General features: G+C 38.8%; 1 long non-coding RNA gene across 1 annotated transcript; it reads right to left on the bottom strand.

The window, feature by feature from the left end:
- Positions 1-1,368: 1,368 nt before the first annotated feature.
- LOC119152437 lies at positions 1,369-23,477 on the bottom strand. Its single transcript, XR_005105778.1, has 3 exons — positions 22,941-23,477; positions 14,324-14,449; positions 1,369-2,074 (listed from the first exon to the last, which is right to left on the bottom strand). It is a non-coding gene; the product is annotated as an uncharacterized LOC119152437 (long non-coding RNA).
- Positions 23,478-25,174: the final 1,697 nt, after the last annotated feature.

Raw genomic sequence — 25,174 nt, 5'->3', positions numbered from 1 at the left:
TGCCAAGCGCACCTTCTACGTGCCAAGTGTTTTAAAGAAAAAGAAGCCACAAGGCAGATTAAGTGTTGGGGAAGTGACACATTCCTTGCCTCCCTGCGACTGCTGAGAACTGTTTTCACGTTTACACTGCAACCCGTTTGCACAAAAGAAAATCGCCTTGTGACCGAGTCGGTGATGCGCTTTGTGCGCACCAGGAATGCCACAGATCCTTACGGGAGCTCCCGGCGATGCGCCGTCTCCCTCCAGACGGGCCTGCCTGGGATGTGATTCACGTTTCCTCCTTCTTGCCTTTGCTTTTTAAGTTTCGCATTTTAGCCACTGCCTCGCCGTGCTTTCCCTTCTTTTGCTGCTAACTTTGTCCATTTGTTTATTGGCGCTGCCCATAATCATACCATCGCTCTCTTTTATTGCTCCCCTCTCTCTTTTATTGCTCCCCTTTCTCTCTCATATTCCCCCCCGCCTGTCCAAAAAATGTGAAAAGTAAATCTCTGTTTTTCCCAATTTACTTACTCTCAGCAGAGCTCAGCCAAAGTCACTAAGAAGGTTCTTGCTGAAAAAGAAAGCAGAGGAGGCTCAGCGTGAACTCTCCCTCTTTTTAAGCATTCAAAAGCATTTTATAAGCCATTGTCTCTTTTTTTTCTTTTTCTTTTTCTTTTTTTTCCACAAACCAGCGCCGTGTGGCAAATTGTGCAGAATAGAAATGCCCATAATAAATGTATTTAGTACTGGGTCACGCTGATGAACATTCTGCCCCCATGAATAATACTGTTTTACAAGTTTGCAGCCCTTTCAAATTGCTGATCCCCAAACCCTATAGGCAAACTAGAAAAGCTAACACAAGCAACTGGGACTTTAGAAACCCATAGCCATCTGGCCTAAATCTCTAACAATCCAAGCCAATAATTATATCAATTCAGGCTTTAGTGAACCTCTTCGCAAACACCAAAAGAGCAAAGAAAGGAATTAGTGGCCATTCTAAGTTCTGGTGGAGAGAATTCAAAGATAATCTAATTCCATTAGTTCATGGACAGCTTTTTTTGCAGCTCTGATAAATCTTCCTAAAACATTTTTCCAAAACACTAGTGTAAACTCTTTTCTGACGATAATTGGGGAAATAGGTTCAATTAAATGCTGTTCTTAGTGTCAATAAAAAGCATTTTGTTGATAAAAGAAGTCACTGCCCCCTTATATGATGAGTACAGGAGATGAATAATTCATAGTAAAAATAATTTCACTACTTAAAACCCCAAATGTTATACATACTCTTAAATGATAACGTGTTCTTGAAAGTAACTGCTTAGTACATTTAGATATGCAGAATTTGTTTAATGCAATTTTTATCACCTTCCAAATAGTAATTCCACTTCATCACATCCATCTTTCTCAGAGGCATACTCTGTGTATTAACAGATAGCAGGATACCTACAGATAGGAATTAGAGCCCTCTTTTCTTTTTTTCTCTTTTTAAAAATACATTTTTATTTTGCAACTTCACTGGTCAGGTTATATATAATACTATCATTTAAGTCCACACTGCCTTGGAACTAGCCATTTACGCTTATAATGATGATAAAATGTCATTGGCACAATAGTCCTTATCTGAATTCTGAACTGAAGTAATGAAAAGCCTTGCCTATTTTTTTTTTTTTTTTTCATCTGACACTCATTCGAACCTAAAAGTGAGGAGGATCACATCTTAGGGTTGTTTGTTTAGACTCAGCAATATTTAAGCGCGTGGTGGTTCTAGAAGCGATACTTCTGTAGGGCGCTTCTGAGCATCCACAGCACTGCCAAGGCTGATTCCTCCCATATCCAGTGAAAGAGTTTTGTCTGAAAGTCTGTTAAACTCCAGTCCACCTTTGACATGGCAGACTTCCCTTACAAAGAAAAGGGAGAGTCCCACGTGCAGCCAGCAGACACTTCTTGGGGAGCGTGGTATTGTGAATGCTGTTAGGCACGTGAGTGGAGTGCTGCTGGCCTCCTGGAGAGTAATCTTGGTTATTCCCACCTAATATGGGTCTATTCAGCACAATGTTCTTCTCAAAAGTTGCGTTCAAATTCTCCAGTGATGTACCTGAGGAAGAAAAACAAACTGACTCCAAACAGCACTTCCATTTGCCTACAGTACTGCTTCACAAAACACAGCTGTGCAACAGATTAATTAATTTTTCACTTAGCTGAAAGTAGGTTCATTTCTGTGGTCGATATACTTTAAAGTCTGTCTTGTTTCTCTGAGGAGTTTTATTGAGCTCTCAAGCATATATTTTCTTCTAAAAGTTACTGATCCCCTAGATGCGCAGTATATATGCAAAACTTCGGTGACAGAGAATTTTACTTTGAAGAACTATTTTGAGAAATAGTCCCTCAACAGGGATGGGGGAGAAAGAAAATAATTTTCTTAACAATGACAGAAGCACAGTGAAATTAGCACAGTGCCGGTTGGTTCATTCCTTTCCTCACACACACACACACACACACAAAAATGAGATTTTATTCACTTTCAGTGTGATTTATTGCCTTATGTTGCATTATGTTACAAAATGTCATATGCACTATGCTCCAGCGCACAAGACATAGCAAGACAAAATTTGATTTGACACTTGCGTAATGAATGTGAAAGACAAGTCTTCCTAAGTCAGAAGTGTATTTTAAAAGAATATTTCTATCACAACACATGACAAAACTGGGGGGCTTCCTCTCTCCCTATTCTCTCTCTCCCTCATATTCTCTTTCTTGCTCCCTCTCTGCCCCCCTCTCCCTCCATCCCTCCTCAACAAACTTGTTTCCCCAAGTAAAACAGAGCTCTCCCCGGTCTTTGTACTTTACATTTCCATCTGTTGCAGCATGAGTGCAAACTGGGTGAATGAGTTGCCTTGTAGGCAAACCAGCGTTGCCATTTTATCCCCACTTTTGGACCCACAAATAGGCTGACCAAAGGTCAGGACGATGCTGCTCCGTGGTGTGGGTGAAAGGAGGCTGACGTTTCGATCTGATTTTTTGCACAGATGACCGTATTATAAAACTCGTCACAAATTCACACTGTATTTGTCCAATCTACTATCAGTCGTGCTTACACCCGATACCTTTTTCAGAACTGAGGTGCATCAGAGGCTGGATTGCTTTAAGAAATATTCAAGGCAGAATGGGCCATTGGATTAACAGATACGACCTCTGTATCACAGTCTTCTTAATTAAGCCCCAATACAGTCGGTAGGGTGTATATTTTAATCTGTGAAATACTAAACAGCATACCTCTATCAGGCATCAGTTACCTAGTTCACTTGAAAAAGGCAGAGAATTGGTGATCTAAAATGGGGACAGGGATCCTGGCAGGCAAATCAGAAAAGAAAAAAAAAATATCTACATGATACTATCAATCCTGACCTCCACAAAATCCATGCCTTATATACACATACTACATACACATACACCTGTACCTTAAAGGAATCCTGCTGAAGATACCCTGCCTACCAAGGTCTATTCCCAGTCAGAGCACTGCCCCTTCTGTGCACGTGCAGTGTCCGGCACGAGCAGTCTCAAAGGACACCTCAGAGACACCCAGGAAACACTCGGTAAAGGTAATAGCTGGATCAGGAAAAAGTATCTTTCTGCCCCAACAAATGGCCAGTTGAAGCCCTGAAGCAAAGGCTTCTTCCTACCCAGACCCAGAAATAAACAGAGGAATTTAGTTCAGAGCTCCGATATTTTCACTTTTCCAACTTGATTAAAAAAAAATAATAATCTGATCATTCATTAAAATACATCAAGTCACAAAATTCTCTACAGTTGCTGATGGGTGAGAAATTTTTTTTTGATAAGTGAGTTCAAAATCAGATTTTACATTATCATCAATCATCGTGGCAAAGGGCAGGGGATCAGATTTTCTTCTACATGAGTAAATTTCCATGGCAGTTTTGCAATGCAGCATTGTGTATATAAATAGCCAGTTAAACCCGTATATGTTCCATGCATGGTAAGTACTGTACCTAGATATTCAGTCTCTTTCTGAGCCAATAAAACATTTATCTCTCAAAGTTTTACCAAATGCACATGCCTGAGACTTACGGTTTACTAAATTTCTATTAAAAGTAAATGCCTGTAATGTAACACTGGATGCTTCTGAATTATTTTGAGGATTAGTTAATACAGTACTAGATATAATGGAAATTCCATTGTTTGATCACTCTAATTAATTTATCACTTCGTGTAGTTATTTCCTTGTAAAGCATGAAGTAGAATATCTCTGTTTGATAGCTGTTTACCCCAAATTGCCTTTAAGAATAATGTATGTACTGCAGCAAAATGAGGCTGTGTATATTACACATGCTTGGGATAAAAGGCGCCTGTCAGAACCATGGTACACCTTTCCCACCACACCTAAGCTGACACGGGTGACACTGTGTGGCCCTGTTCCACTTTCTCACACAGCCACCGAAACCCAGCTGTAGGTCCTGTTGTGTATGACAGATACTACTGCCCATTTCCTCGTGCATCATTTTTTTCCTTCTGTCCATCTCTGTCACCACAAGTAACAAGGAGAGCCAGATGCCTCAGAGTACAGTAGCTATAACCTTCGGTTCATGCAAAGTGGAACTTGAGGAACAAAGATGCTCTGTCACCTCCTGTCCCCTAACAATGCAGCCACCGTGGGGCTGGACTGGTGGCCAGTGCAGAGACCCCAGACCTCTTTTTCCCCATAGGGGAAAAACTTAGACTCGAGCGCTAGCAACATCTGTGCTCTTTGCCTGAGGTCTGCTTACTGGTTTTCAGCCTTACATGGTGGTGTACTTGCATTGGATTTCCCACATCTGGTTCTACTCCAGATGTTAAGAAATTAATATACTGCACGCACTGGAATTTGAAATACTTTACATGAATAAATGTGAAAGGCTTTCTGTGCCTTACAGCAGTGCTATTCTGCTTTGACAAACGTCTTGCTCTTGTACCCTGCAACACACTAACTAGCGTGTGATGATGTTTTCAAGGCCTCTCTTACTTTATACAGAGCAGAAGGAGCAGCTGCATTTGTGACACTTCTTTCCTTCAAAAGGAGTGGGGTTTCTGTAAAGGAAGGGTTTGAAGTTTGGTGTAGATGTGAATTTAGTCAGGGCTGCAATACATACTTTGTCAAATTACCAGTCGGCCTAAGCTTTTCATGGAACTGTAACTTTCTCCGTTGCCCCTGGGAGTTTAAAAAAAGGAGCATAATTGCTGTTTCAAGTGTCTTCAGGCCAGACAAAGCATGTGTTCAATCTTCCACTGACAGCCTAAGCCAAACGATGCAGATCCACTCATGTGTACCTACTGCCAGCAGCTGCTTGCGACCAGCATGCTATAAGGATGCCGGACACTCGTGATGGGAAAGGGTCCATCGTCTCCAGCAGAGCCAGGGCTTGGCTGCGTGCAGCCACAGCGGGCCCAGAGGCAACTCCAGAGTTTTTAAGACCCTTTTGTCTTCTTCTGACCCTGGGGTTGATGGGAACCAACCCAATCCACCGAAGGATTTTGAACAGCTTCCGGGTCAGTTTAAATTGTCTTGAAGAGTGGGAACCTTGCAGGAGTGCAAAGCTGGACACAAAGTCTTGTGGCAAGAAAGGACACTTGGTCAGATTTCTCTAGAAATAGACGCTCTTGGGCAAACGCTTCCTGGAAGGATCTGAATCTCTCCCTGCTGCAGCATTTGGCAAGCCTGTGTTACAAAGGACTGTCATTAAGGGACAGTCTTCTGTCTCCTTTATGGCCTTCCTATCTTCAAAACCTCAGGCACAATTCACCATGCAGCCTGCTTTGTGAATAAGGACCAAATATGTTGTTTATTTTATTTTACAGTAAATATTTATGCAGCACTCCACATGGGTATCTGCATTTTTTTATTCTTGATTTTTCTGGGAAAAGAAGAGAAAAAAAAATACTCTCTGCTTCAATGTCATGGGAAAACATGTGGAAATGTAAACCTGCTGTAGGAAGCAGGCACAGTGGGAGCTGTAATGGGAAAAAGGCAGGCATGGTTTATCAGCAGAATATGTAACATACACTGAACATCCGGCTTCCCAAGTAAGTTGTTAACAGTGCTCAATACAAATGTTTCTCTTTAAAGAATCAGATGTTCCTCTCTTTTTTTTCAATAGCTGCAGTATGGTAAAACCGGTGCCATAAAGTCATTGCAAGAGACAGCAAACAACTTTGTTATCATAATAGGCTTTTTTTTCCTCCTTCTTTTTTAAACAATGGCTCTAGCAGGTGGCATGTGGCTGAGACCGGGTCTATCACCATCTCCAGGGTGCCAAGACGTCCCTCAAAGTTTCTGTGGGAGGAATTTGTTGGTGGGATTTGGATTGTAAAGGCACGTGAGCATCTGCTGCCTGCTCAGTCTCATTATCATTGACACAATTAGCTCCTGCAGCTCTCTGCCCGGCAGCTAGAGAGGGGACTCAATTTTCTTGCCTCTCTGACAATGCTCATTACCATTCATCTGAACCTACAGGTTCTTCTGCCTCCGAGTCCGGGCCAAGGGCATGTGAAAACAGATCACACAGAGAAACACTTGAGGAAGGAAGAACAAATTGACATAATAGCTACTAACAACCTAAAATCAACCGCCTTGTATACAGCAGCACTGATAAACTTTCAGCATTCACAGCTATGGCTCTCTTCCTCTCTAAGTCGCTTTATTCCTGGAAAACCACATTCCATGCTTTTAGGCTAGCGTATGCTGCCTGCAAGTGGCTTATAACCTTTTTCTGCTGATTCAGGAGATATTAAACAGCATTACTATTGCCCTTCCACACCCTCAACCACTTGCAATGTTCTAACACACTTTCTTTTTTTTTTTTTTTTTCCCGTTTGTTTTTTTTTTTTTCATTATGTACGGAAAAAGTCAATTTTCCACCTTGGAATTAATTTGGGAACCAGACTGAAAAGTGAGATTTTTGGTCCTTATAGTATCACAGAAAGTAGTTCATTGACATCTTCCTCTGGCAGCCACAGCCTAAACCGAATGCTGACACATATCTGTAGATAAAGACTTCACATTCCTCTAAGTGTCCTCGCCCCACATAAAACTGCAATTATTTTACATTTCCTTACAATAGATGCTGCATAATTCCTCCTTGCTGGCCTTACGTCCTTTTATTGCTACAAAGAACCCTTAGCCCATAAATGGAAGATTAGAGAAGTCGCACATTTTCCAAATAAATCACTTGGCTAAAAGCAGAGAGGAGGGAAAGGAGAAAGGGGGAGAGAATGTAAACTGATCTATCTCCTGAACATACGTCAAGGATCTCTGTCTTTGAACAAAGAAAACAGAAGGACTTCAAGGCCCAAATCTGTGATAATCTTGCAGTTTTCAAATGTTGCATAGATAGCAATTTGTGACTTTCTTGAAAATGTTAAAGCAGAAATATATTTACCACAACATGCCTTTGCTGAGACTCAGCCTTTGCTAGGTCTTTGTAACGCAGGAGGATGGAAAATATCACATAGAGCTGGGGAGGAGGCAGGGGCATGACATTTGCTTTCAGATGTTTTTAAAACTCAAGGAAGTGTTATTGTTTCCATAAATCATTACTGTAGGTTTATTTTCCTCAACCCCCTCGCTGTCTTGTTAGACAAAATGTAAGCTGGGCATCGTCATTGCTCAGGGCTAAAAAGAAGAAAATGGTGGCGTTTCAGTGAGCTTCCCCCAAGGGTGACTGCCACGGTTTTAATCCCAGGTTCCAGGCAGCACGGCAGTCCTGCAAGCCTGGAGCACTGAGGAGGGACAAGGGTCTCCTGCAGTGATGGTCCAGAGCCCACGCCTGTTTGCAGAACTGCCCCAATTCCCCTGGCTTTGTCATGGAAATGTGAACCCTGAAAGAAGAGTCTATTATGTCAAATTACAAATTATATTATAGGGTTTTAAGTAATTGTTTGCTGACTGTTGTCATGCACATGTGGTTTGTTGGAAGTTGATGTAATCATTTTGGCAAATTTCCACCAGCCAGAATCAGCCGGGGTGAGCTCTTAAATCAGTTGCTGGAGGGGGGTGTTCACATCATGCAATTAATGGGTGAAAGACTAGCACAGACACCCTTCAAAGTTAATTTACGCAGACCCATTTTAGAAGCAGTGCATTATGTCTTAACTGTATGAAATGCATTGTGGACATATCAGCATTCATAAAATTCATTAGAAACCCATTAGTTCAAATGAAAAGACTTCTGTTGCTTTCATACTATAAAATTCAACATTTTTAAGGCCAGCAAAAAGATATAAAGTGTATAGAAAATACAGCAAAAAAACATGCTGTGTTTTTCTGGAGCCATTTGAATAAAGTTTTCATCCCTTAGAAAGATTTTTGTTTCAATCAAACATCAAGTAAAATAAATATGCAGGACTATTCCAAAATAACCTTAACTTCCTGGAATGCGTTCTCTCACCAGGCTACATAAATAGGGGTACACCCACATTTCTTCCCTAATTCTGTGGTCCAAAATATCTACGTCAGATCCTGGAACACTTCAGCATGCTGTAATGAGGCAGCTGGCATTTCTTTTTCATAAATTCAGTAAATAGTAACACTACAGTGACTGGAATTTAAAAGCATAAATTGACACACTTACTTTCTAATACAGCTGTGTTGATTTTTCATTTAAATAACTTCTAGGGGTTATACCTATACACACACACATATATATATTTATGCATATGTTGCATTTTTAAAGAAACAAGTTCAGTAAAAGAACTTTGTCATGAATCTCGATAAGCTGCTTTTGCAGTTTTCAAGTATGTATAATTGTTCATGGGTGCCTTTTCTCAGGGCATCAGTGCTATTAAGGTATTGGTCTTTTGTTTTGTCCTTCCACAGACTTCTATCACAAAATGAAGCTATTAAGCAAATGCAGAATAAATCATGCACACACAGTATGGCATATGGATAATTTCCATTAAAGAAGTTCAATATACAGATAAAAGGAAAATTTGATAAAAATAAGTGGCAGAGTCTAAGTGGATTTGGTATATTGCGAGTGGGATGAAGTGTTACACAAGCTAAGCTCCATGACAGTGTTTAGTATCATTTGTTCTCCTAGACATCCTGTTTTGTTTAAACACTGATTTCTTTATATAGCACCTATAACATAGTTGAAATCTTTTTTCTTTTTTTTCTTTTTTTTTTATTTTTTTTATTAGTACCTGGGTAAAGAAATGGTTCAATAGCTAACAATAAAAATCCGTCACAATTTGCCACTTGAATTCTAAAAGCTATAAAACCAAGTGATAAAACTACAAAGCACATACTAAGAAAACCTCAGTGTTTTGACAAGTTCGATGGTTTTTGTTGTTAGCTTTGTTTTATGATCACTTAGACAAAACACCTGCACGGGTTTTAAACCAGTTAAGCAATATGCAACCTGTCACATGTATATGAAAGTGAACTGCATGCATTTCCCCAGGTCTGCTGTGGTTTGAAACTAAACCAGGGTGCTTTCTTCTTCAACTGTGGAAACCTTTTTCTTAAATCACTATTTTCATTAGGAATCACATCAGCTCACTAAGGGATTCCAAAGAACCTTTTCCTAAGCTGACTTTAACAGCAGCTTTTGTTTACAGCTAATGAAGATAACCTCCAATGTTTCTGCTGATCTGAGCATAAGAAGGATGAAGTCTGTTGACTCGGATACCTAAGTGCACAGATGAGTTAATGGTTTAATTTCAGCCAAAGTGCGTATCACTGAAATCAGATCAAGTTTAAAGGAAACTCCTAGATCATATGGCTGTCTCACGTCCGCAGCCAATAATATTTTAAGAGTTTAGTTTTGGAAGTTATAGTTTATATATTCTCTTAACTAAGTTCCGTTCATATTCTCTTTCTGTTACCCACCTAGGTCAAATAGCATTCAACCACGAAAAGCATTCGATCCGTTAGTAATTCAACACGGTTATGACCCATAACTAGTACTTCAAGCAGACATTATTCTCGTAACTACTCCTCAAACTTCATTTCCGTTCATTAGTGTCTGCTGGCTCTCGGTGGTTTGATTTGCTTGTGCCATGAAGGGAGCTCAGCAGACTCTCTCTGGCCTTGGCACATGCAGAGGGCCATCTCTTTCCTACCCTTCAGTTAACTGGAATGAGATGAAACCCTGGAGGCTGCAGAAGGAAGCACTGTCGTTTTGGTTTACCTGGACTCTATATATTAACCAACTTGAATGCCTCTGTAAAGCCCGCCTCCCAAAATATCTACTACTGAGCCAAATTCTGCTGTCACCAGGGAGTGCCTGGGCACCACAGGTCCCTGCTTTCAACATTAATTGAATTAACTGATTAAAAGGAGGAGATGATTAAAAGGAGATAACTGTCTTTCACTATATGACTCCTGATGTGGGCCACATTCACATCTCATTTGCCATAAGCGAGTGTAACTGAAGGGACCTCCGGTTTTTATAAATTAATTTATTTCCTTGAAACACAAAAGAGGTGTTTGCACTGTAACAGCAATAACCCACCTGAAAGAGTATGCCTTTGTACAGAAATAAAAAAGGAAAAAAAACCCCAAACCTGTATCAGCCCCACCCGTGCGGAAATGAGACCAAAATGACTGACCTCTGTTCTCAACTGAGGTATAGCCATGGTCTTATGGTTCACACGTTTATGGAATGAGGACACTTGAGAGTTACTTCCCTTTGAAAAGGACTAGCCCTGATCGCTGTGACTAGGTTTAATTTATGGTGTTCCAAAATCACAACACAGGAATGGTTACCTTTACTTTTTAATAGATCTTTCACAATGGAAGAATTATGAAATGAGTTTCATGGAGCTGAGCACCACGGAGATTACTAAGTTTGTCATTGTATGTATAGACAAATAGAGAGAGAGAGAAGAGGTGGAAAGAGAGCACTTCACTGACATCTCATCATTAGTATTTTGTAGGGCAACCAACATACTGTAAAATCTATTTGCAAAATACAATAATTTTATCATTTATGGTTTTTATTATATATGCTTTCTTCCTAACATTGTAAAACCATGAAAGCCTGGTGTATTTTAAATCAAATGCATGCACTGCATATTTAAAGTAAGAATCTAACTAACCCAAGAGCAAAAAAATATAATAAAATAAAATTCGGTCTTGAACTAAAAACCTATATAAATTTGCATATGAATCCTATTTAGTCAGACTGACTTTGCTAACAGACAAGTGCTATTAAGTTATCTTTGTCCTATCCTTCCTAACAAAAATTCTCCTAATAGGTTCCTTTTTGTTGAAAACTGAAAAAAAAATACTAGTTTATAGTAGTTTTCAGTTCTCAGGCTCCCACTTGGTATGTCTACCTTACTACATGGCATATACCATTTCTAAGACTGACTCTGTGTTGTTATGCAAAATTGCTCTCACAGTATTTCTACCACTTACTACAGTGGTACAGGACTGACAAACAAATCCAAGCCTTCAAACAGGCAGCCTTAAAGTTATCCCCAGTCCTAAGTGTTTTCCTTGATGGGGCCTGGCTTTTGAATGCTGTATGCTACATGAGGCAAGTACACTGCACATATTTTGCAACCGGTGTGATCTGAGAGAGCTCTCAAAAATGATGGTTGAGTCAGTTCTTTCAGCAGTTCTTTCTGCTCTATGAAATTAATACTGAAGTGTCTGATACACTCAGTTATCATCTAACAGTCAAAGAAAATGACCCTTAAGATATCTGTTTCTGTAACTAATCAAACTGAGACAGAAAGAGGATTACATTCATTCGTTTGGCTTATGGTTTGTGCTGGTTAAAGAGTCCCCAAGAAGGAATACTTCTTTCCCAATTAATTAGACTTTTCTTTCCATCCAGCATGAATTTTCCAATATCCATTTGAGTACAAAAAATTACTAATTAAAGCCACTGACCATTCCCTTAGCCAATCTCTTCTGCTAAATTACTTCAGTGAATCATAGCCTGTTTCGTGGCTTATAGGGTCGTTATGGCACAGAAATGCTGCGAGCAATTACTATGACAGTAACAGAGAATGCCTACATAGCTAGATATGGACATCTACCTTGAAATGGAAAATCCATATGAAAAATCTATATATCAGTCTTGTTCTCAAGACCTGAGTTGTTTTTTTTCCCCCTGTGATTACCACTGGATTTGATCAGATGCCTTACTCTATTTTTTGCTTTATCAGATGAGTTCCTTTTGCTGCTTCTCTACTGCTCATTGTGATTTGTTTTCTGAGATAGCTTAAAAAGAGGGTTTTTTATGCATACACGTTTCTAAAATTAAATAGATTCTTGACTGTTCCACAGAACCACTTCCATTCAAAGTGGGTGCCACACCTGGGACTTTCTCCCTTGTAGTTTGGTAGCAGAAAGGGGTGCAGATCCTTTGGTAAAATGGGTGATTTCTGCAGAGGGCTTTATCGAGTCTAAACCCTTGATCTTGGTATCATATTTCATAGGAAGTGATTAGAATGGAGTGCTGCAGCGCTGCTTTGCCTACTGTCTTTATAGCAACACAGGGAATTTGCTGTGTTCTGAATTCAGTGTACCTTTTTCAAGGCCAGTTGACAGGCAAATATAGTCCTCAGAGTATAAACAAAACCAAAAAACAACCACACACACACAAAAAGAAAAAAAAAAAAAAAAAAGGGAGTTGACAAGGGTACTGAGAAAGGATGTCATTTTTCATGACCCTGCAAAGAGGAGCAGGGTGGTTCTGCTGATGCAGAGGACCATATGCTGGGAGCCAGGACACGTGGGGCTCATTAACTCCCATACAAGTTACCGGAGTCTGAAGAAGGAAAGAGCAAGGTTTGAGCAGTGAGACATTTGGGAAGAGCCCACAAGTCAAGAAAATAATTTGTTTGAAAGCTGTTTTGTCAATTAGTATTGCAAGGAAAGGAAAGGAAAGTTTGCAACTGAGTTTACCCAGTCGAAAAGCATTTTGTTAGCAGTATGAAATCCTTCTTAAAAAGATTAAAGATTCCACACTACTTGAAGGTGAAATCTGTTCGAGCGCACGAATCACGTCATATTTCTTGTACAGGGATCTGCCCATGAAATAAGAAATATTTGTAGAATATATCAAGGTTCATCTTTCCTTTGCGCAGCGAAACATGTCCATAGGTATATGTGCATATATGTATACATATGTATATTATATGCATACAAATAAAATTTCTCTTTCAAGTGGGAGACATTTCAGGTCCTCAACTCAGGAAGCATGAGTAAAGTCATGAAGTTAAGGTATTTATAGGAATACAGCTGCTTAAATACTTTAGTATGGAGTTTAGGTTTTGTCAGAAAATGTTGTCAGAATAACACATTGGCATAAAAAAAAATAAAATAACCAGACTTGGTAGCTAGCGTTTTTTAAATACACATATATCATTAAACTACTCTTGAATTACTGCATTTACGAGTGGCAGAAAACAAGGGAACAAGCCTTAATTGGAGCAAGTTTAGATCCAAATGGAAACAAATGCCACAGTGTAGAAATAGCCTTAATGCCAAAATGCCTCACAAGCTGGCTGCAGCAAAACCAGTACAAATGACCAGGAGAAATGAAGGACATTTAATGCTTCTGCAGCAACAGCCAGTTCCCATCTCTTTAGTCCACATAATGGTTAAAGTTGGCAATAGACAGTAGTTTTATAAAGCTTATATTGCATAGGGAAAAAAATCCCCAAAGCGCCCAATGCCTTCTTGGCCAGCCTGATGTTTGTCTTTGGAGTGATCTGCTTGTGAAAAGTCCCATTACTTAAATACTAGCTCAGTCTTTGTAGCTCAATTGTAATAATTGATCCCTTTTAAAATTAAAACGAGATTTTTTTCTTTCATTTATAAAAGCTTTACTTTTGAAAAATCAATTATTTATACTCTAGATCAATTCCAAAAAAAACATTTTCATTATCATAATTCAAAACTAACTCCCACAACACAGCTGAATCTTGTTCATGCTGCCCAGGTACTCACAGCCTTGCAGTGGCACTTCTATAGCCTTTTAGAAAGTACAGATTTTGCTAGTTATATTTTTGTAAAAACCTAACAGAGTATGACCCAATTTCTCTATGTACATGGATGTATTTAACCTCAAGGAATAAGTTGCTTGAAAGAAAAACACCCTGCACATCTCCTTGACAAAAATGTGAATTCAGTAAGACTTCATTTCCATCACTTGTGCAGCCCAGCCAAGAACCCACTTGGGTTCTGGTGGCAAAGAGGGATTCAAATGTCTCTCAATATTGTACCCATGTAAGTACCTCATTTACACCGAAGTCACATACATATATTTTTACCATACTTTTCAAACTCAACTTTTCAACGACACCTTATTGATTTGTAAGAGAGGTATCTGACCTGAAAATCCACTGTGTTCCTATGTGGATGAGATGAATGGCAGATTAAAAAGCAGTCATTTCCTCAGAGAAAAACACACAGCGAGTGGAGAACTTCTTCTGGATTTGACAACCTTTATTTTACTTCCTAGGGAAGAAAAAAAAAAAAGGAAAAAAAAAAGGAGAGATTTTTATGAGAAAATAAAAAAAATATAATAGATATGAACAAAAAGTAGGACTTGAAATGCATTGCTGGAATTGATTGCGTTTGAAGTTGTTACATTAAGTTGGAGCCTCTCCAGTAAATCATTGAGAATGATCTTAACTCTTTGTGTTATGTTAGAAATAGCTTCTCAGTGAAACTCAGTGAAATTTCATGGTGATTTATTTTCATTACTGGGGAAAATAAAAACAAATCTCAGTAATAATAAAAATTATTATCATTATCATTGTTACTGTTATTATTATTGTTATCGTTATTATTGTTGTTGTTATTATTATTTCAGTTGTATTCATTATATTGAGTGTCCTGACAATTTCAATTTTACTCATGAAAGCTCCCGAGACAGTTGTTTGGCTGAACATAAACGTTATTTCTGAATACTGCATATTCTTCCTCACCTAACCCACACTTATTTTTTTTTTTTCTGCAATTTTGCAAGTTTGCTAACAGAAAGGTAACCCATTATGATTACCCTTTTTGTAGTTATGTATATATGAATATGTGTATACGCATACATGCACATATACAATCAGCGCTATATTTAAATTAATTTTTAAAAAGGTAAGGTTTGTAAATTATAATGAAGTCAATGACATTATATTTGCCTTGTAAGCAATTTTTCATTCTTTTCTAAAGGGACTCCGATTTTGTCATCAGCAAACAGAAGAAGCTGCCATCTTTCTTTTCAAATATTTATGCCCAAATTTTGCTCAGGAATCTTACTTTCTTTTAGCAGCCCCCAGCAACAGCATACAGTTCCCAAACGGCTATGAAAGTGTGGAGCCTCCACGGCAGATCTGAGCCAAGGGCTATTTCCTTAGACATCACTGTGCCTGTATTTGTTCGGGGAGAGGCTCAGTTCATGCATCCAGTCAGGTGAACATTTGTGACAAAATCTATCCTGAACGTAACAATTTTGTCTATGTCAGAAACTTCTGCATGTGGCATATGGTGCATATATATGTACGTATACCATCACAAATGTGCTTTTTGCACACTGAGCTGTACTCCATAAGGGCCTTCCAGAGGGAGCAGCCATTTTATATTCAGTTTGGATTCACCTTGTGAATATCGTGATATCTTACAGGAATTTTTTCTTTGTTATTTCTTCTCTGTTTTGCAAAAATAAAAGAAATTTGAGCTAGAAAGGTATACATCGCTCATTGGATTTGAAAGTTTACAGAAGTATGAAAGAAATTTCCTTTTGCATACTGGGCACAGTGGAAGAGCTGGGAAAAACGTTTCAGTGGTAGGAATGTGTCTAGTATCCAAAGCCACAGAGGATGTGCTTATTCCATGTAGGTACAACCTGGTAGGAAAGGAACATTATCCTAGATTTGCAGCTCAAAGGGCATACACAGCTTAGTGCAATTAAAGAGCATCTCCGAAATGTCATTAAATACAATAATTAAATGGCATATAAAGTCTAGTTTGCAAATGACCTGGTCTCAGCCTGGAAAACTGGCATTAGGTTTATAAAGAACAGTTTAGGACACTTAAGTATCCCTGAGAAATCACCCAATCTTTCCTGGAAATCTCAGAAGTAAAAGCAAGCCTGGGTACAAGTTCAAAGCCTTTACAGGCTGTTGTAGTTGCTTTAGGGTAAAATTTGGGTAAGATCTTGAACTGCCAAGCTGCAGAGTAGCGAAAGCTGTTTGTGCCACTGAGCTGATCGGTTCAGTTCGATTCAGGAGCTGGGATTTCTCTGAAGACATTCAAAACCCACCTCAACATAGTTCTGTGCAACCTGCACTAGGTGACCCTTCTTTAGCAGGGGGATGGACTAGATGATCTCCAGAGGTGCCCGCCAGCCCTGACCAACATTCTGTGGTTTCAGCTCACCAGCTGCTGCGCCCTTTTTGACCGCGGAGTAAGCCCTTCACCCCTTCCCCTTCGCCCTCTGGCTGGCAGAGCGGTTCTCTGGCTGCAGTCAGAGGAGGCAAAAGAACACGTGGAAAAGGGAAGGAAGAAAAAAAGAGTGGGCAGGAGAACCCTTCCAAGTGCATGCAGCTCTCCTACAGCCTGTTTGACGCATCTCAGTGGACTGTGCGCTGTAGGAAAAGAAACATGTCACTGCTCTAAAACTGTCTTTTCTAATTCAGTGCATCCATGTATTGTTATAAATCAGTTTCCCAGTCACCGAAAGATACAGAGACAAGAGAACAACTTTGACTGTTAGCTATCAACTCAGATAATGAAAACTTTCTTTCAGCATTAAGCCGACAGTGTATGAAAAAAGACTAAAAATATAAATTAATGCCCACGTGTTTTGCCTAGGAAAGGGTCCCTTCTACTCATGTGCCCACATGCTCACCAGAGTCAGGCATTTACATTCATCCCAGTTCTGGGCTTTTAAAGGACATTTTTAAAGCATCTGGAATTCTCCATTACAAATTGCAGCCACTTATGTTTCCATACTCTTAAATCCTAATTAAAGTGTTGCTGGCTGGCAAAGCCGTTGGATAGTCAAGGATCCAAGCTGCCATGCTGGAAGTTAATTTATGACGATTTTGTTAGAGGTTAACATAGAAGCATACTGATAACCCTACGCACGTTACACTTGGCAATGCTATTTCACAACCAAGTTCTTTGAAACAGATGCATTCATACACATTTTTCTGCAAGTACACCGGTAATTTTACTATAAACCTACGTTATGAGGAACTAATGATGGATAATGCATATAAGAAACAGAAAGATAATACTACTCAAGTCACATTATTGGAATGCTGTACTTACTCCAAGGTCAAACATGTAAACCAAGGAAATTCTGAATGAGTAGAGTGGGTGTTTATTGACTCTTAGAAGTGCTTTCTTCTTACATGTACCTCACCACAGTAGGTAGTCTGCTGTCAATTCCTGATCTTTTTGGATAAGGAGTTAGGAGCATATGTGTGATCTACCAGCCTCACTTTGTCACAATAAACAAAATGCTGCTATCCATGAGCACCGCATGAAGACAATAGATATGGTCTTCATATTAGCATCTCTGCATTTGACAGCAAGGATATGTTTTGCCACATGACTAAGTCTCAGGGCAGACAGCTTATTTAGGTAACTTTGGTTTACCAGTTTCCCTCATAAAGAATGAAACATTTCTCTAAAGTATAATCTTTTGACCTCTAACAGGCTAGTGATTTACAGCCCCACAGACAACACACTATTTAAAAAAGCTTTAAGACGCCATTTAAAGCTTTTATGGTGAAATCTTACTTCTAATAATACACTTGCTGCTCTAAGTTCAGACAGTTCTCTGAATAAAGAAATGCCTGTCATATGTTATAAAATGAAGAATTTACTCATGTTATAAATATATTTTACTCTAACCTGTGAAAAACAGCTGGGAAAATATACTGCTATATACTACAATTTCATAGTACCTGGTAGTAAAACAACGAGCAGTGGGGGCAGAGCAGGAGAGAGAGGCTGCACGAGAAACCCCTGGATGTCTGATGGAAGATAAAATGACATCTTTGATGTAAAAGCACTCTAACAATGTAAACTAGAAGGATGATGTACATAACCATTCTAGTGTAATGGACATGATTTTCACTTGGACAGATAAGATGTTATTTAGATTCTGTCATGAAATATAAGTCTTCATTTTCTTTATACATTCAAGTAACTAGATTTTCCACTCAGCAAAGCAGCACAGTTAAGTAAGTCAAAGGCATAGCATCAGACACTCAAAGTTTAAACAACCTCTCTCTTGTGAGGCTGTGTTATACTTACTCTACTTAGACCGCTGGCTGTAGTAAATTTATTTCTAGGTATCTCAAATGCATAACTCTTGTTTCTCACAATAATTTCTAGATAAAAACTGGCCTGCGCTCCTGTTCATTTGCCTTTTGTGTTGGAATGGGGAGGAGGAAGCAGGACCTTATACAGACCAACCTCTTTGTGCCAGCAGCCAGTGCAAGCACTTTGTGTGTAAAGGAAGTTGGTTCAGATTGCAACAGCGTAAAGTCAAGAGCGGGTAATTTATTGCATGCAAATGTCAAGCTATCTTTTCTATATATGGTTAAGAGCCTCATCCAAAGACCCTTAAAGTCAGGGGGAATCTTGTATGACTCGAGTGTTATTCAGATCAGTCCAAGAGAGAGGCTATCAGAGCATTTGTCATTACATAATAACATCTAGAAAGGATTTCTTTCCCTTGCCCTTTTTCCTTTCCAAGCGAAGATGTTATTTAGATTCTGTCAGCAAATGCAAGGTTTTTCTTTTTTATATATTAAAGTAACTAGATTTTCTACTCATTGCATCACTTTATGAATAACAATCCTGGACATTTCCAGGACATGTTTTCTCCTCCAGCTGTCAAAATATTTAATGCTTTGAATGTTCAAAATTAGGCACCGCAGTTGAAAATGCTATACTTTTTTTCTGCAGCTTTGGGAAGAAATGATACCTTGGTCCCACCGGACCATCTAATACCAGTTTTCTGCAAGCTTCTGGGATAAACTGTGGCTATATTCAGGGTACTCAAAGCCCTAAGTGCTGTGATTTTCAAAAAATGTACTGAGAGACTCTGGCTATTAGTTTACCTTCCTCTGTTGGACATGTGGATTGAATTATCACTTTTAAGCTCAGTTGTGTCTTTTGGGAGCAGGATACAAGCAGATGAAGAGAAGGAGAAATTCCTTGCCAGCTGGAAAGAAACAGTGGGTGCAGTCTTGGGTATTAGCAGTGACTGAGCTCAAAACAAGAGAAGGAATGGGAAAGAGGAAAGGGTTCTCCGAGCCGTTGGGCATCTCTAGAATGTGCATCGTGGAAGAAAACAGCCCTGGGGTGAGTGGAGCTGGAGAAGCATGCAGCACTGCCTGGATTGCAGCTGTCTGGATGCTTCAGGTGACCAGCAGAATGGGGTCCCAGGATCAACATTTGAGACCAGTGAACAGACAGCATCAGAAGCTGGGAAAAATGCTGCAGGGGGATCAGCTAGCAGCTGGCAGTACAAGAAAGAGGGAGAAAAATCCCTGGAAGCAGCAGAACAGAGCCAGCCACCTGGCAGGACAGGGAAAGAAAGGACCTGATGAGAAGCTGCAGCTTCTTCCTTTGCTTTTCTGATGATCTGAGCTCGAAACAGCAGCACACTTCTTCTGCAGATGCTTAGACAACATAAAAGCATACTGAAGTCAGCAGACTGCAAACAAGCCTAACAACGTAGTATAATTTCTGTGTTCCTGGTAGAGCTGGCCAGGATGTTTTCAACTAATCACAGTTTTAGCAAAATATGCTGTTTCACCTAAATTAAGACATTTACTGGAACCTGTTTCTCTCAACAAAACTTTAAATGAAAATTTGTCTGAAGACCAAGGTCATCGAGTAAATCTCCTTCTGTTCTGCCCCATTTCTCACAATATTTGAAGGTGTTTTTTTTAATTTCACCTGCTTACCAAATGAAAGTAAATCACAATTCTCAAAAACTTTCACCAATAGGAATTTGTGAAGAAACCCAAACCAAATCCAGTTCCCATCTCATAAAGATTTCAAAATCCCATTACATTCTAATCTATTCTCTCCATCCCAACACCAGGAAAGCAGTGTCTGCATAAATCCGCGCTGTGCAGACATCAGTCAATATGTAGGTAAAAGAATCACAGAACAAAGCAGGGAAAACATGGCCACTCTCCCCTCTTCAGGTGAAAGACCTAATAAACAGCAGTGCTTAAACTCAAAGACGACTTTAGAGGGAAGATGCATTATACTTGTGGAAGAACTTCTGTAATTCATTTTCATATTGATTTATCAGTACATAATATTCATTTGGCTGTCACTAAGCTCATTCCCCGAGTTCAGTAGTACTTTTTCTGCCAAAGATGAAAAACAATTAACTTCTCTGAGAGGGAACAGAGAACAAAACTGTGGCACTTACTCCTTTCTCTGGTTCACGGGCCTTGTCGCAGCTTTATTTTAATGTAAAATTTTCTTCTTTTTATTTTGAGAATTTCAGTGCTATACCTTCTATCATTTATTGCTTTGATGGCTGATTTCCTGATAACATGCAGCCAGGCAGCATATCCTTGATATGAACTGTATACAGGCTTATTTTTTAAAAATCTTCAAATACTGTACTCATTATCCAGAACAGAGGCATGGATCACAGGAAGACATACTTAAAAAGAAACTTTTTTAGGTAAAACCTGATACTATAGAATAGTATAGATAGTATAGAATCAATAACAATTTATTTTAAAAATGTTTCTGAAAAGAAATGGGAATTAATTAGGTTCCCTGGCATAGGGAAATGAAGTAATTTTACTGTGCAGTGATTTCTCACTAAACCAAGGAGAATTGGTAGAAATTTCAGGAATCCCTTAGCAAACTCTGAAACGCCAGCTTTCAAAAGCAAGATTTTTGTAAGATGCTTAAACGTCCAATAATCTGAATGATCACAGCAGGAAACTTTGAAAGTACACTGAAATCAATGAGTTAGGAACCTAGACACAACTAAAATACCAGTCCAGCTAAATCTTTAAACACTTCATACCTTTAAAAAACTCTAAGCCTGACAGCTTCATCAGTTATGAGAGTACAAATTAAGACCCCTAAATCGTGCACGTGCTTTTGGTAAGTTTTCATACTATAACAGAATTAGATTAATTTTTGTATAATTTGATGAGTGGAGGACAGAAAGCAGATGTTATTGGTCTACACTGTGAGGTACAAAGTCAGAACCCCGATCCTTTCCAGTGGACTGCTGAATGGGGGCAAATTCTTTAAATGTAAGGACAAAGTCAGGATGGCTAATGCAAATAAGGAGCTGGAAAATAGAAATGGCGGTATCCAGAAAGGATACACCCAGAACTGTATGTGCTCAAATAGGAGCAAGTGGAAAACCCTAAGATTCTTAAAGAATTGGTGCAAGAAAACCTTAGTATTACAGCAAAACCTACAAATTAATCAGTCCAGGCCACAGGAATAATGCATGAGTAAGAAACATAAAATTTATATAAGACGAGGGGAGGCAAATCCAGCTGCAGATGATATTTTAGTGAAGTAGACAAAGTGAGCTTTTTGATTATTTGGATGACAGGCATAATCCTGGAATTTACCTTTTTTAACAAAGTGAATTCAAAAGAGAGAAGAAAGTTCAGTTCTCCTTAGGATCTCTTTCTGAAGATAACTTGCATTATTAATAAAAGACTAGATTATATTCCTCTGAAGAAAAAGTAAGACTACTGTATCCCAAGCAGATGTGTTATTAGAGCTGACACTTTCCCATATTACAGCAACTTTTGAGGCTTTTATTTCACAAAAATGTAAAAGTAGGATTAAAGGATGATTCTGGAGACAGGAAGAAGGGGCAAGTGGCATAAGGGAGAAGTTATGAGGAACTTCTCTTTTATGCAGTGTATTTTCTTTAACAATACTTTTATATAGGGGTTGGTTTTTTCCATTTTCATTTGTGTAGTCAGCTGGTCAGCTTTTTTTTTTTTTTTTTCCCTGGACAATTGGTATGTAAAGAATGAACAAGGCAACAATAAAACCTTGAAAAAATCATGTTAGGGATTTTTTTATCAGGATATAATATAGAAAGGAAATGATAAGATGAATTTAGCAATAAAGAAGTGGATTTTAGAAGAAGAGCAGTCGTGTCTCATTAACTGCTATATTAAAGGGGATACTTGTAATGTCTCCTTTTTTAACTTGCAAACATTACCAAACTCTAAATCCTGGCCCAACAAATTTTAATGCAAGGAATAAAGCAGAGATTCAAACACTGAATTATGTTCAGATTTAGTTCAGTATTAGCTCTATTCTTTTCTTACAGTTGAAAAGGAAGATTGGAGAGTGAAAGTCCCCAGCTAATTGGAAAAATGTAAATGAAAAAAATTCAAGACATTAGTCAAGGGGCACTGCAAGTATGGCTCATCAGCATCACTCTATGTGTACCTCATACCGTTGGCCTTGAATGCATATGTGCATTTGTTCCCAGGTCCTCTCATCTCCAAACTGAAATTCTGTATGTAAATAAGCAAACTGTCAAGAAAGATGTTAACAGGACTGTTACGGAATGAAAGTAGGATGCTGGTGACAGAGAAATTTGATATTGTTGGAGAGGCAGAATTAATTCTTGTTTTAGTACTTCCAAAGAAAGCTAAAGGTCACATCCTGAAAAATGCAAAGGTGAAATGTTAAAAGGTTTTATGATGACGATGCTAAAGCAGACAGATCATTTAAAGTATCTGAAGTTTGCAAGCCTTTATAAATTCAAGTAAGTTATAAGCCAGGATGGAGGAGAAAAGAACAGGAACTTTTTATACTTGCTTAATCCTTGATAGTCTTGAAAGTGCCCAAACAGGGTTAGTAATTTAGTATTGATATTTACAGGAAAAAATCCCAAATGAGTAGTGCAGACCTATACACTCAGTAATATTAAAGTAGAAATATCAATAAGAAATGAGATACTTACACATAATTTAGAGCTATTTGAAATAGCTGAAGGCAGCATGGTTTCTGGAAATAAATCTCTCCTTCGCTGACATGCATTCTGGCCAGAGGGAAGAAGAATTGAGTTAGCCTGTAGGTAAAAGCAGAAGAGAATTTTAAGGAGACTTTGAGTTAGTCCTAATCTACAGCACATCTTCTCAAATTTGAAGCTCACAGATCATTGTGTTCTGGTCCAGGTTTGGGATAATTTCTTGGTAGATGAATGAAGTATTCAATGGGACTTTGTTCTGAAGTCAGCTATATTAGCATGCTAGCAATTCAGTCCATGTTTCATCCTTACCAAGGACTTATTTTACATATATTATGGAGCCATGAAAGTTATCTAATCTGTATGAGCAAACTTAAAGGTAGATGAGTTTTACCAGTTATAACCATCATTGACTCATGATGGTCACTGTGATACACCGTCCAACTTTGAATTGCAATGAAATTCAGTGAACTACTAGCCATCAGTGGGTTAGCAGAGCTTCTACTGTGTCTTGGGTTCTTGTTCTTTCAGCATGCTTTATGACTTAGACACCAAACAGTCTGAAACCCCCCCACACACACACCCCACCACCAAAAATGGATTAGAGTAGGAGTACTTTATCTTCAAAAGGACCATTGTTACTATTCAGTATCTTATTCTAAATATTGTATCTTTTCATCTTAACTCATGTAACACCTCTATTACCAGACCCATGCTGGAGGGTCATGTCTCCACCACCACCTCTCCTCCCTGACTTCCAGATAAGTGAAACAGTGCACAGAATAGTTATTAGATTAGCAAAGCTAACATGCTAAATTTAGAAGGAGCTACCAGACTTTTATTGGATAACTAATTTTTGTAAGTGATAATGCTTTAAATGGCAATGTAAAAGGTGTGTATTTCCAGACAGCCTAAACATCTTGTGGACAAAGCAAGTGAGAACAGTGCACCAAGAAAAGGTTTTCCAATACTGTAATACCGAGAGAGAAGAGACAGTGAGATAAATATATTAGATTCAGAAAAAAAGTTTCTACAACAGTCATCAACAAGAAAGCCCTTCCCATCAATTTCTGGGAAAAGAAAGAAAAAAAAAAAAAAAAGAATTAAAAATTACATTTCCCATCCAAACTTGAGAAGCAACCATCTAAAGCAATTTTGAATGGTCTGGCTTACTTTTGGCAGGCTGTGAGGTCAGAAGAATATCAAGGAGGAGTTTCACTGGTGCAGATCCTGAGTCTGAACAGATTTACTGTTTGCCATAGGTGCTGGTGTTATAAAGACGTAGACTTGGCACACTGTCAAAGTTTCAAGAGGACTTAGAAAGTGCTATGCATGGAAAGGCTGTTGAATTCACAGCCTGAATATCACCCTAGAAGAATAGGTATCATTGGGTATGATTCCTGTCTGGAAGAAGCAGATGATCTTTCTTGTATATGGAAAACCAGCATAAGCCAACAATCTTCCCTGCTCAAAAAAAGTAGATCCCTTGACCCATGTAGAATTAGTATTTATTTTAGCAAAAATTCTTTATTTCAGTCATGGAGGAGTTCACCTGGCATGAAAAGACAAGGTGTACCTGGTGTACAGGTAATATCTTTTCAGCTCAGCAGCAGCTGGCTCAATAATTCCCCTAATACTCCTGTCATGATTTCAGCACATGGAGAGAAACTGAGGAAGAGACCCACACAGCTGCCTGCTGAAAGCCCCATGAGTTCAGCCTACCCACTTACTAATTCTTGCTTTCACATTAATAGCATAAACAGTAGTTTACAGTTTATTCAGCCACCTGGATTTTCTTATTCAGATTTTTGAAACTATACCAAGAACAAATTCAACCCCTTGTTGGTTTTGTTTTTTTCTTTCAATGTTAACTAAATTAGGTCTTGAGCATCAGCTTAACAGAGTTTAATTGCTTGTTTTCTCAGAGCACTTCATCTCTGGAGAGCCAGAGGTCTTGCCTGTTAAAAGTATTTCCATGTCTTAAGTAGATGATGGACTTTAAAGGAACTGGAATTAGTGAAATACCCTCATGACGGAGTTTATAGGTATCCCCAAAACAGTGTGATTTAGAAGACGCATTGTGTTTCCAAAGATATTAGATAGGTTGTGCTTCTCCTAGCAATAGGTGTCATGTTTTTGTCTATAAAATATGGAAATTGCTTTCAGATCTGGAGCTGAAAATAATACCTGGGTAATATATTCAAGAGAGCGTCTGTACTTGTGCCTCA

This window comes from Falco rusticolus, chromosome 1 (assembly GCF_015220075.1).
Source record: "Falco rusticolus isolate bFalRus1 chromosome 1, bFalRus1.pri, whole genome shotgun sequence".
In the NCBI taxonomy this organism is placed as follows: Eukaryota; Metazoa; Chordata; class Aves; order Falconiformes; family Falconidae; genus Falco; species Falco rusticolus.
The sequence above is the reverse complement of the archived record's forward strand: the minus strand, read 5'-3'. Positions and strand labels throughout refer to the sequence as shown.